Source organism: Chiroxiphia lanceolata, chromosome 2 (assembly GCF_009829145.1).
Source record: "Chiroxiphia lanceolata isolate bChiLan1 chromosome 2, bChiLan1.pri, whole genome shotgun sequence".
Classification (NCBI taxonomy): domain Eukaryota; kingdom Metazoa; phylum Chordata; class Aves; order Passeriformes; family Pipridae; genus Chiroxiphia; species Chiroxiphia lanceolata.
Window position 1 is genome coordinate 66,064,144 of NC_045638.1, and position 14,300 is coordinate 66,078,443.

Sequence of the window (14,300 nt, forward strand, 5' to 3'; positions counted from 1 at the left end):
AGACGCAGGACTTTGCACTTCCCCTTCTTGAACTCTGTGATGTTCCCGCCAACCTATTTCTCCAGACTGCTGAGGTCCCTCTGGATGGCAGTATCTGTCCCTCCTCCCAGTTTTGTGTCATCAACGATCTTGCTGAAAGTGACCTCTTCCGCAGTCATCCAGGTCATTAATGATGATATTAAACAAGACTGGCAATGTGCTTGCAACAAACGTGGGTAGAGCCCTTCCCAAATCTTCTTTTGCGAAGCCTAGCCATGAAGGAAGAAGAAACAAGACTGTATCAGATATTAACCCCAGGGTCATTACAATCTGCCCTGCACAGTAGAAGTAACTGTTTTTCTGCTAATAAATCCCTGGGGGTGAATCAATACTAGATGATCAGTGTTTACAGATATATATATATAAATATATATACACACATATATATACGTACATATATATACACACATATATAGAGCGGTTTTTTTAGAAGAATTTGGTTGTAAAGGAAAACAGGTATGTAGCCATTTTGGTTGTTATTATCTACAGTAATATAACGATACAAAAGAATAAAGATATCCAAGAAGATGTGTAAGGGGAAAAGACAGAAAAAATAAAAGTAAATAAAGAGAGATAAAGAAAAAGAGATTATATTCATCACCAAGAGGTCTACAACAAACTTGATTGTTGCACTGTCTTAGTCCTTTGGGAACTTGTGGGGGAGAGAAGCCCATGAAAAATAAAGTCTGATGGGTTATGGCCTTCCCCCCTCAGCCTTTATCTTCAGTCTCCTGGCAGGAGGCTTCTTTGCACAGCTTGCAACAGTAGCAATGTTTTAAGGCAATTAAAAATTCCAGTTCCTCACAAGGGTGCACTATACTATGCAGTTGTCAGAACACAGCCTCGTAGTTTGAGATTCTACAGTATTCAAGTCATGCACACAGAAATGACAGATAGGATTAAATATTTAAAGGATCCCCTGCCCCTTCGGCAGTATTGACTGAAAGCTGGTGAAATACCACTAATAACTTCAAATTACTCTAGACACTTGGTTTGTGCAATCAAGGTCGAGTCTGATTCAGATCCAGAATATAAGCATGTAAATTTTAGCATCTACATTTAAAAGGTAGTATGTGGAAGAATATTTTAAATTATCACTGTATTCAGTGGAGGTCTAAGTGTGGATTCAATTGCTCAAGCATAGGCATTGGTGGAACACTGTATGACGGTGTATCCCATCCGGCCCTCATGTGCATGACCAAAAGAATGCATGTCTGCTAAATGCATGTCTGCTAAACATGTTAAACCTGTATCATATCTGCCAGGCTTATGTGGATATTTCAAGCACTTAGAAAGTTGAAATAGCACTTTTTATGCTTAGGCAATTGAATCCCTGTTTATATATATACTGTGTATAGCATGGCCTTAGACACTTGGCTTGCATGTTAAACCTATATTAGGTTGAATTTGACATGACTACAGCGTAATTAATATGCTAATGAAGGTGATGTGTTAATGAGAATTAGTATGAATTAGTGCATGAACAATTCAATGAAGTCTTTGAAGGCTATTGAAAGGAGAGAGGGTTTCTGAAATTGTGAATTTATTCTAGACCCCACACAGAGAATGGCTAAACTAAAATATTCTTTGTGTTTAGTTCAGCAAAGTGCTTATGAAGTGCTACAAAACTATTGTATCTATAAATTGTCTGAAATATTAAAAATTTAGATGTTCTACCCAAGTATAAGTTCATGAAGCTTTAATGTAAATGCATCAAAATAAGGATCCTGTGTGCTCAAGTGGCTGCTCTCTCCAAAATAGCTCATCCAAACATTGGAGGTTGGCTTTCAGACCCCTTTGAAATCCTGGTTGACTGAATTTTCACATTCTGAGTTGTCTTGCTTTTGCTGTTTAATAAAACATTTGGACACATTTTTCCACAAGATAAATTCTGGTTTACAACTGAATCCCCAAGAAATACTTTTTAAAAGTGTCTAGGGGAGAGTAAAATGAGACAGTAGCTGCATGAGTGACAGGGGTTCACCACTTGTCTCTTTGTACTTGAAGATCTTTTATCCTCTCACCACAGCAGGACTACAAATGTTTTCATTCCTTTGACAGGGACTTTTATTTTTCTGTCTCCTTTTACTGCCTTTACATTACGACGCTAGATGGCTTAGGAAAAATAAAAAAAAATCTAGAAACATCCCAGTAGGAAAGATCAGTAAGTACACGGTCAGTACAGGTATCTTAAAGGACATGGTTTGTTCTTGGCAACTAACCATTCCCAAGGGTGCTACTTGACTATAGCCAGGAACTACACTTCTGAGACACCCGATTTTTACAGTCATAGTGTTGGAGAGAGTGTTTTTACCTATCTAAAGCAATGGAGACGAGATCAGAGTAAAGTGCTGAAGACTTTGTCCACAGCTACATAGAAATGAAAGTCCAAATTGAAAGGAAACAGAGACTACACATGACCTGTGACATCTTAAATTCTGAAACTTAAAATACCTAAATGGCTAAACAAGAAAACTGAAAGTAAAACCTTATTAAAATATTTTGAATAATGGAGAAAAATTACCATTAGGTCTTTGTCTTTTGGACATTATGTACTAGTTAAGATTAAAAAGCCAACCTACTAATGATGATGATTCTCTAGGACTTGTTATTATAGCAAAAAATCTGAAATTTCAAATTTGAATGTTAGACATTTAAGCTGTAGTCATCTGTCCTTGCTAGGTCTGTTTAAAACATTTCAAAGTTTATTTCTAATTATCTCCTTACTACCAGAGAACAGATGAGGAAGGAGCCAAACAAGGTGCTACCCCTTCAGACATTATACTTAAGATAGCTGTGTATAAAATATGATACATGAATAGAGAGATTAATGCTGATAATCAAAACAGGCCAGGGAACACACTCTTGTCCTGTGGTCAGTTGGCATGTCACAGACTATGTTCAACGATCTAAAATGTATTAACCATCAGAAGAGTGCAAGAAAAGGTATTCTTTGGCCCATATTATCTCTTAAAACATGTGTGGACATATCTAGGTGAGATTTGTCACAATCTCAAGCTATCCTAAAGAACTTGTTAACTATATGGGTCAGCATGAGGCAGGGCATAAAATGAACCTAAACACTTGAGAAGAAAATCACTTCCTTTTTTTTTTTTACTAACAAGAACAGCAGAAAAAGGTATATTAGAAAAATCAAATGTAGTAGAACTTATGCAGATTGAGACGTTGAAATCCACTGGACTTCCTCTTGCCCCCTTAAAGAAAGGGGAAAGGCAGTCCCCATCTATATGCTGGCCAAATATGACAGTTGAATGATAAATGGAGTGGCATTACCTGTTATAGGATCGAAGAGTCCATCTTTCAACTGAATCAAAGACTCTGTCACCTATAAGTATCTAGAAAACCCATGCAATTTAAGATTTATTCAGCAGATCCAGAGATACTTCCATCTTGATGCTTAGGGTATATGTTGTTGAGAGTGTTGCCTGCATTTGTTTTGCAGAATCTGACTCTCCCAAGCCATTAGTCCACTGGTACATTTGGTCTCTAGCACCATTACAACATCTTTTTGAACACTTCTTTTTCCTTTCCTAGACTTCCTACAGGTGTTTTTTCCTTCAGAACCTGCTATGTGCATTTGAACTAAGATGATACCATGTGCTGTGAAGACGCTATTGTTTGACCTGGGAGCATCATACATTCGTGCCAAAGAAAATGTCAGCAGTGTTTTTCACTTCTGATGGTAGGAGGAAGAATGTGTCTGCTTCTCCACGTAGCAGTGGAAGGCTATAATCAAGGCTAACTGCACACTTTACTCATTATTTGAAGGAAAAAACCCCAATTGTTCACAATTTCAGACTTTTATTGTGGTACATTCCCCAGAGATTCAAAGGAGAGAAGTGGGCGGGAGAATATATGAGGCAAGATGACTTTATTTTTCATATCCTTACTGACCACTAACATTTTTTATTTCACCAATCTAAACATAACCCAATTATTTAATGTGTGGCTTTTTCCTCTCTTCTTAAGCCTCATGTTGTTCTTCCTAAACCTCATGTTGTTCTTCCAGGGATTTTTTTCCCTGCCTTTACCTCTAAGGTTCAGAGACAAGTACCAGATATTCCTGTTGTTCTTTTACAAGAAGGAAAAAAACACTGATGAAATTTGTAATAATACAATTTCATACTGAAAAGTAGTAAATTTTATCTATTCAATATATTTATTTAATTTTGCCATGTCTTGAATTTTATGATATTTAAAAGAAAAAATACATAATGTCTTTAATTTCTCTTTGTTGCTTTGCTATGCTTTTCTCAGATGGAGGAAGAATCTTTACTGTCTCAGTAATCACAGAATCATAAAATGGCTGAGGTTGGAAGGGACCTCTGAATGTAAACCTGGTCAAATCACGCTGCTCAAGAAGAATCACCTAGAGCTGGTTGCCCAGGACCACATCCAGACACCCTGTGAATATCTCCAAGGATGGAGATTCCAAAACATACCCAGACAATCTATGCTCAGTCACCTTCACAGTGAAAAAGTGTTTCCTGATGATCAGACAGAACCTTCATTATTTCAGGTTGTGTCCATTGCCTCCTGTCCTGTCACCTGTCTATGTATTTGTTATCCTTTCCTAAACTAGGTAAGGATAGGCCTTTTCACTGCTCATCCGTTCTCTTCAGGCAGAACTAAAGATTTTTGTTTCTTCTTTTAATTGTTTTGCTATTCTGTCTTCCTTTCATCCTGTTTGATAGTGGAAGGAAAGCCTTTGCACCTGTGCCCAAATACATTCACTGGAATATGACTTAATATAACGAAACAAGGAGTAAAGTTTTCCACTGTTCTGTGGGAGTCTTCAGAAGAGAGCATCATAGTCCTATTAACATTCAGCTTTATTAAAGGGAGAATACTGTCACTTTTAGTAATAATCTACGTGGTGCACAGATCTATCTGCTAAATATTCTGAAGTTCCACTCAAACTGTATAGTGAACACACATAAGCTGTTTTTTGAATATGCAGTCTCAATTCCTGTGTCCTTGTTTTTAAGATTTCTATTATTTTGGAGGTTACCAACTGTACCGAGCCTGTGGCATGGAAGGCAGTTACCATCTCAGATACAGGAATCTTGTTGCAAGCACTGAAAAGTGAGTAATTTGAAATAAACGTATAACTATATACACAGCTGTGCAGTACTTCCTATATTTTCCTGTTTGAAGTATAGTAGAGACCTTTTCTGTTTGTCTTTCCTCCCCTTTTTTTGTTATTTCTTATTGTAAATGTTAGTGGTGGATTATATCTGATACCATTATAGATGAAGTATTGTCCCAAATTAAAGGGTTAATTAATGACAGGAGAAAACGAATTTTTTAGAAAGAAGTAAGAGAAAGGAATTCTTTATCCATGATCCTTTCAGTGCCTACTTTTCTCTACTATCCTTCAAATGGAAGCCATAGCAATGAAATAGAAAAAACTTCTCTCGAGTGACTCATAATCACTTCATAACCACTTTTGCCTATGTTTATTGATATATGTAAAAGACAATTAATAATATAAAAAGATAATTTTAAAATAGAATTATCCTTTCTCTTCTAATAATTAAAAATCATGGGAAATGCATGTATACATCAAGACTTACATGAAGCAAACCTTGTGCTCAAGAATATTTCAGAGTAGAAATCCTATGTATCTCAGTAGTTCTACTGCATAGATTTTTGGAGAATAACATAACTATGCTGGTGGTGGATTGATGGAGATGATTAAGAAATCTATTAAGTTGCATCTGTATTCTTCCTTCCTGGAGCGTCATATAATGCAATTTCAAGCTGACTAGCTCAGTTAGTAAAGACATTGTTAAATTATATAGTTTAAGTGAAAATTCTTCTGTTTATTTGCATGTGGAAACTCACTGAATGTCACTAATGTTTTTGTCTTAAAATATTAAGTGTTGAGAAAGTAAGCATGTTTCATAATGCATTGACATTATTTCTTCTCTGCTGCAACAAACTCCTAGGCAGTTAAAATGGACTTTGGGTACTCTTTTCTGAATTCTAGTAAAGTAGACTTCAGTCATATTTGATCCATCATGTTGTTGCTACTTGTGACACTAAGGAGAATATTTCATCTCTTACTGAAAAACAGTGGGAGTTTTTGCAGCTAATTTCAATAGGGCCTACACAGAAGCAGAAATTCTAGCTGGAAACTTCTAATGTGTACATCTGTTATTCAGTCAAAACCAAGAGAGATCAGTGGAAACATAAACTTCTATAAGCCAAAGAAGAACAGGAGAATTTTCCTAATGAAATTTCAAAAGGAATTTCCATTATAGGATATTAATGTTAACTAAATTTAAATCACTAAAAAAATTTTAAATCTGGGGAGAAGGTGTTGGTAATTATAGGTTCTTAATGTATTCTGCTATTTCTATAATAAATGGAATTCTGAAAAAAAGAACTGCTGTGGGGTAAGGTTATAGATTTATCATTCCTTTGTGTATTAAACTATGCACAGTTCTTATGAGATATATATATATTCCTTCAATAGTATTTATTTCCTGTGCATATACAAGAACAGATCTGTGGGTCTCTAGCATCCCTAGTGAGTATCTTTGCTCTAAAGGAACACTAATGAGCTATCTCCTGAATCAATAAATCTGATTGTTCATGCAAATTGATTAGAATAAAGAAGTTACTTCTATTTCTGTTGTATGAATGACAGCAGATATAAAAGGATAATACTAAATACTCCATCCAAGAAACTAGGGTACAAGTTTACTGCAATTGAGATTGAGAACAGTGTAAAATACAACTATATCACCTTTCTGAATGTTATCTGATATTTTTCATTATTCTAATCTTATTTTATGGAAGAAATATATTAGCTTTATCTTTATAATTTGCTGTGCAAATGCAAACTGATATTGAAAATGTAATCATCAAGATTAATATATGCTTACCTTTCTACTATTGACACTGAATTTTTTAATTAAATAATCAAAATTATTTACTCTTTTTGGAAGATTTGTTGGCAAGATCTTCTCAAATGCTATGTTCCAAAGAACAATATGCAACAACTAATGTCCAATTTATACGAGTTGTTCACATTTGTAAGGGTCATGGCAAACTGGAGGGAATTCAAAGTGAAGTAATACAATGATTGGCACTCAGACATAAGAGGAAAAAAAAAGAGAAGCACAAAAATCAGAGAATTCACGTGATAGGATGATTTTCTGCAAGATAAAGATACATACCCTTAACTCCATAGGGACCAAGGGAAACTGAGGGTACTGAGTATCTTGTGAAATAAAGTAACCTCTCCTTATAACAGAGTCTACTTTTCTACATCACATTTTGGTTAGGATAAAGCTATAATAATTCAAATATTTCAGTGGTAAGTGCTAGTGCATATATATTTCTGTAAGTCAGGTGAAAAATTGTGTACAACCCACTGAGGATTATTTTAAACTAGTAAAGTAATTATTTGGGGTCACAGAGATTTTTGGACATTGTTTAGGATAAATAGTCTTTATTCATGATGTATACAGTTGCTTTTCTGCCAGCAAAGAAAGAAAACAGATGCAGAAAAGGAAAATGGGAACGGTACAGTTGTTCCAATCAACTTCACTGATGAATGTCAGAGGACTTGCAAAAAACACAACGTTTTTAGGTGCAATCAAACTTTCCATCTTTTCTTAATATTGTTATTAGAATTGCTTTCCCCGGTTGACTGAAGGGCATTTTTGAACCAATATTTAGCAGCAACTTTCCTCTCAAACTCTTGCCTTCTTTGCGCTATGCTAATATAACACAGAACTATTCGCATTCAGTGAGAACTGATAGTGGGTTTTGATACTAATATGTTGCCAGCTGTCAAAAAAATGTGCAATTATGGAAGTTTTACCAAGATAGTGAGATTCATTCTACAATTAAGAGGCCTAAGAATAGGTAATTTATTCAACATCTTTGTTTAGAAGCCCCAGATGTTGTCACAGTTAAATTACAAAAAAATAAATTCAGCCTTCAGAGAAAATAGAGAGGTTCTAGTTAGGAACATCCTCAAAATATGTTTTGAAACTTCTTGAAGTTTTTTGAAAATTGCTCGATCTTTGTGGGTGGAACATCCTGCTTGTTTTTTGTTTAGACTATAGCCAGAGTCCTGTTCCACCCACAGAAATTGAAACACACTTAGAATACTTAAATATTAGGTTGTTTTGAATGCAAGAATAAGCACACGAATAAACCATAACTGCATAAGCATTTTTAGGCCCAATGGCCCTGTGCTAAAAATAGCCTTGGCCCACTGTTTAACACTTATGACTACTCGTTTATAGGAGCTATTCTATGAAGTTTAAGCATAAGATAATAATAATTCTTGAACAAATGCTTCAGCCCTGACTAGCTGGTGGCTCTCTGATGAGCTCACTATAGTTGTTTTGTATCTTATATTAAGGGTCTGTGAACTGGATCCAGTATCTTGACGTTGTACAATGAGTAAAGGGTGCTGGCTACTGGCCATGCTCCTGTTTATACGGCCCAGGATGCTCTTGCCCTGTGCTGCTATAAGGGCACACTGCTGGCTTGTGTTCAGCTTGCTGTCTACCAAGGCCCCCGGAACATTTACAAAGTGCTTCTTCCCAGACCGTCAATCCCAACCAGTAGCTTTTCAAGGAATTACTCCTTTGCAGCTACAGAAAATGTGCTCATTCCACAATTTTCCCAAGGACAAAAGCAAACCTGACTTGCATTTCCCCAGATAATGTTTTTGACCTTTCTTGAAGGTAGGTGCATCATTTACCTTTTACCCTGATCTCTATGACTTTTTGAAGATATTCAAGAGCAGACTTGCCATGATTTCAGCAAGTTCTCTCAGAATTCTTAAATACAGCCCAGACGGTCTGACGGGCATTTGTGTCAGGTTCACTGTAATGATCCTTGACTTGATGTTCATCCACTGCTGTGAGTTTTCTCCACTTTGATCCCTGCCTTTAAGCAGAGAGGCCTCTGAGAACTTGTTGGTAAAAAAAAAAAAAAAAAAAGTGTAAGCTCCTGTTATCATTCTTGCATATTTAGCTGTAAGTGAGCTTTTTTTCCTCTAATGTCAACCCTACATGCATGGGCAAGATTTCATTAGGCTCTTCAAAGACTTAACACACTTCCATATGTTAATCAAGTATCTGCAAAAAATGCCCAACGTTGATGTCACTTAACCTCTCCTCTGACTCTCAGATTCACAAACTGTCAGTCAGCTGATTGTCAATCTCACAGAATACTTCCATAATTAAAACTGCTGTTGGAGAAGTATGGATCAAGTAGATCCTGTCTCTCCCCACCATTCCTTTCTCTTCAAAGAGGGTTTCAGGATCACAAACACTTAATCTCTACTGACCACATGAGCTGTGCAACCAAGCATTGACCTGTAAGGTCTACCTACTCCTCCCCAGGCCTTTCTATTTTGACAATAGGATGGAGAAGAAGCCACCTGGACACCATGCCCTCATTCACTTTTATTTCTAGATCTAAACGGTTCCTTTGGTTACATCAGAAGTCTCTGCCAGCATTATTATTAGCACCTACATGGGTAAGCTGCAGTGACTGATAATATCAAAACCAGAGGAACCTTAGCAGGTTCTCTGCAACATCCCCATTCTGAGCACCTGAGAAAAGTAGCGAATCTCTAGATCCAAAATTCATGTTGTCAGATGGGGTTTTCTCCAACTAATTTCAATTACCAGTTCTCATCTGGCTCATACCTTCCCATACAGAACTTCTTCCCCCTCCTTTGCTACCAGGTCACAAAATCTATGGAGCTGAATATCTCTGGGAGGAGAAGGTGGCTTTTTTCCTTTTGATAGAAGTCATAATATTCTAGATACTATTCCACTAATTGCTATCTGAGGCTTATTCTGGTCTTTCACAGTTTGGTGTTCAAGGCTTCATCTCTACAAGGTCTGTGTGAGACTCCTTTCAGACTTTTCATCTTTTGTGGTGCTGTTCAGTCCAATGTTTAAAACTCTTTTATGTGTTTATCATTATTTTCATAAGGAAGCAGATAAACAGTTGTAGACTGGAGTAGCAAAAGTTATCAGTGAAAAGTACCAGTAAAAGTAAATTGGATGGTCTGGATGTACAAGCCAGTATCTATGAGACGAGAAAATGGAAGCATTATAACACAGAGTTTAATATATTTCTTGTCAGTAACAACAAGTACAATAAACCTACAATTAATGAACTCATCATGCTTCATCCTGTCATTACTGAGAAGTACAAATAAGCCTCTCAACCCATCATGCTATAGAAGAGATCATTCAAACTATCAACCTGAATAATGTCTTTAAAGGACATGATCAGCAAAAATATCAGGTTTTCATGTAATTTCACAAAATAATCAACTTCACAGACAGAAATTAAGGAGATTCAATTTACATCATGCTACTCAACAGTTGTGGCAAACCTTTCAAAACTATATAATATTCAATAGCATTTACATAAATATTGTCATTACCAATCTAAACTCTGCTAGATTAAAACCCAAGCTCTTGCTAATTCACAAGTCTTGCAGGGCAGAACAAATTACAGAAAAAATTGAGATGTCTATGGAAACTTCATGTGAGTTAATTAACCTTGACTCCCTTCTCAGTTCTCTCAGGCTATGAAAATAGATACTCTTGTGACATTGTTCATCTCACATAGTTTAATCATTTATTTCTGGACAAGACAAATTCTGCCACAGCTTATTTCTCTGTATTTACCACAAAAAAACTAACTGCATTTAGAATACATGTCATTTGATTTCATCCATTTAAAAGTGAAATATCTGGTAAAGAATTGTCTTCAGAACACTCTTTTTGCATGGTTCTTCATCCAGAGTTTGATTCCTTTTTTCTGTTTTATTCTAGGATTGGAGGAATCACCCTGATTGTATCTATGTTTTTTTACATCTGGATGAAACCTCTGATATAATTAGAATAAGTCCATAAAAATTAAGGATAATAGTCCTTTTATCTATTTAGCTGCCATCTGAAAAGGATGGCACAATCCCCATGATTATCAACTCATAGCAAGAACCCTAATCTCCAAATTACCCTCATCTATAAAATGGTTAATTTTGAACTTCCCCCAGCAAACCCACAACATTTCAGTGGACAGTAAGAGAGATTCTCACTCATATTTCAGATAGTTTCTAGGAGAAAAACTTGACTGAATCTCTGCATACTTAGAAGAGACCTAATCTATCTTTTTCTGCTCTCTGAATATGTGATCTAATTATTGGCAAGAGAGTAGATTACACTCAATTTACTGTATTTTCTTCAGTCTACTAAAGTAATTGCTGCTGTTTTGTGATAGACATATCTGAGGCCATCTACTGAGCTTGTCTCAGTATTTTAGCAATAAGCTCTTTCATTTGAGTATTTTGTGTTTTCTAAATTTTTTTTTTTATTTTCTGACTAGGTAGAAGCAATTTTGATCATTCCATTAGGGTTTTTCCTAGGCATCTGAAGAATTTAACATGTGAAAATATTAGCTGTCACATGTCTTTTTGATTTTTAAAGCAAAAGTGAAAACTTTCAGATTGATTTACTTAGTTTAGTATGTAAATTATGTTTCAAATAAATATTAGCCATCAAAGTTCCATATTCAGTTCAGTATTTAACAGCACTAGGAACAGAGATAGCAAGGTATTTAGGTTAGCAAGCTAAAATTCATTTTACAGTAAGTTCAGACTTCTCAGTTACCTCTGAAAGGAGAATGATGTTTTTTAAGTTCCTTCTACTTTTCTCCTTTATCAGCCCTAGTCAGGCCATCTCTGGAGTACTGTTCCGGGCTCCTCAGAACAAGAGAGACATCAACATACTGGAAAGAGTCCAGTGAAGCGTCACAAAGATGATTAAGAGTCATGCCTTCCCATGAGGAAAGGCTGAGAGATGTGGGACTGTTTAGCCTGGAGAACAGAAGACTTGGTGTGTGAGGAAAATCTTGTTAATATATATAAATACCCGAAGGGAGAGTGCGAAGAGGATAGAACCAGGCTCTTTTCAGTGATGTCCAGTGAGAAGACCAGAGGCAATGACCACAAATAAACACAGCAAGTTCCATCTGAACATCAGGAAACACATTTTCACTGTGAGAATGACTGAACACCGGCACAGATTGCCCAGGAAGGTTGTGAAGTCTCATTCCATGGAGATATTTAAAAGCCGTATGGGTGTGATTCTGGGCAAACAGTTCTAGGTGACCCTGCTTGACAAAGCTGCTAGACCAGATGACCTCTCAAGGTCCCTTTCAGCATCAGTCATTCTTTGATTCTGTATTTCCTGTCAGTTAAATACTCCAGTGTTACTAAATGTCATGGTTTAACCCCAATTGGGAACTAAGCCACTCACTCTTTCCCCCCCCCCCCCCCCCCGCAGTGTCATGGGGTATTAGAAGGGTAAAAGTGAAAAACCTCTTGGAATGAGACAAGGACAGTAAAACAGGGAAGGCAAAAGCCACATGCACAAGCAAAGCAAAACAAAGAATTCATTCATCACTTCCCATGGGCAGCAGGAGTTCAGCCATCTCCAGGAAAGCACAGCTTCGTCAGTTACTTGGGAAGACAAATGGCATAACTCTAAATATGCCCCCTGTCTTTCTTCTTTCCCCAGATTTATATGTTGACTATGACTGCATATGGTATGAGATATCCCTTTGGTCATTGGATTCAGCTGTCCCAGCTGTGTCCCCTCTTAACTTCTTATGGACCCCCAGCATTCTTGCTGGTGGGATGGAGTGAGAGACAGAAAAGGCCTTGACTCTGTGTCAGCACTGCTCAGCAGTAACAATAACATCCCTAAATTATCAACACTCCTTTGCTTGCAAAACCAAAATATAGGCCCCTACCAGCTACTAAAGAAAAAAGTTAACTTTATTCTAGTCAAAATCAGCAAAACAATAGATGACACAGACTACCTATGCCCCTGATGACTTATTAAGGGTCAACTGCCTCCATATAGACGTCTTAAGATGATGATACTTGAAGCAAAGGAATCTAGAGCTGGTAAAAGGAATACAGATCCACTCTAGAGAAGCAGTCAGATGAGTTTTATTGGCTTGATAAGTAAAACCTGATAGCTTGATCACAACAAGAGATCTTGAAGGGAACCAGGAGAAAAAAAAAATCAGAGAAACTACATAAGCAAGACAATACAATATAGACCAATTATTGAGACAGAAAGATAGCTACATTCAACCAATACTTCATGGTTGCCTGTGATATGTTTCTGAAAGTGAAGGAGCAATCCATAACTGTCAAAGATAACCACAGAGAAATTTAATCAAAAATCTATCTTCAGGCTAAAACTGTCAGGGCATGTGAGCAGTAAAGTGAAACTATAAATAAAGAGCAGGAGAATATATACAAGAAATAGAACAAAAGATGACTCTCAAAAGATGGATGACCTTGGGAAAACATTCCTAAATTTGAAACTAATCTAGTCCAAGAACCACTATTCCCAAATCTAGAGCTGATCTGCACCAAAAATCATCTATGTGATCCATACTCTATCTATTACATTGGAGAAATTCTGGCTATTGAGAGGGAACAATAAAAAAGCTGTTTTCCTGACATTTTAGAACTTTCTTACATACATAGCACATATTATTTGTTTAATGTGGAGAGACATAATGTGAAAACCCACTGTTCACAAATTTTCTGTCCTACCTCACCAAATAAATGTAGTTCACATCAACTTACAGTTCTTCATCTCTGCAGTTCCTTATTTTTTCCCCAGACTGTCTCTCAAATCAAGTACCTTCAGTTGATGCTCATGGAGATTGATCTTAGGAAACTGTTTCCCTGTGAACAGCTTTGGTAACTTCAATGTAAACTTTGATTTTACCAAGACAGTCCAAACACTACAGAGTAACTAAAAATGTATATCTTTTTCTGTAGACCACAGGGCTTAATGTAAGGAGAAAGAGTTGCATTCCTCTTGCTCTGAGCAACATATATTATTGGACTAATTAATTAGAAATATAAACCTACATATATAAATACTTTCTGAATTTTTGTTTACTGAATTAGGAGACCGAAGATCAGTTTCTATATTATTGACTGTTCTACATTCAGAAAAGGTCTTAGACTTTGGAATAATCCTTCACAACGAAGGATAGCATGGATTCTTTTTGAATAGGGAAGGTACATGCTTTTTACCAAAACAATACAATTCAAGAGTAAAATAATGGATACAGACAGTAGTTCATCTCTCTCTCCTTCTCCTCTCCTCCCCTCCCCTCCTCTGAGTACTGAGATGTTGAAATGCTTTTCA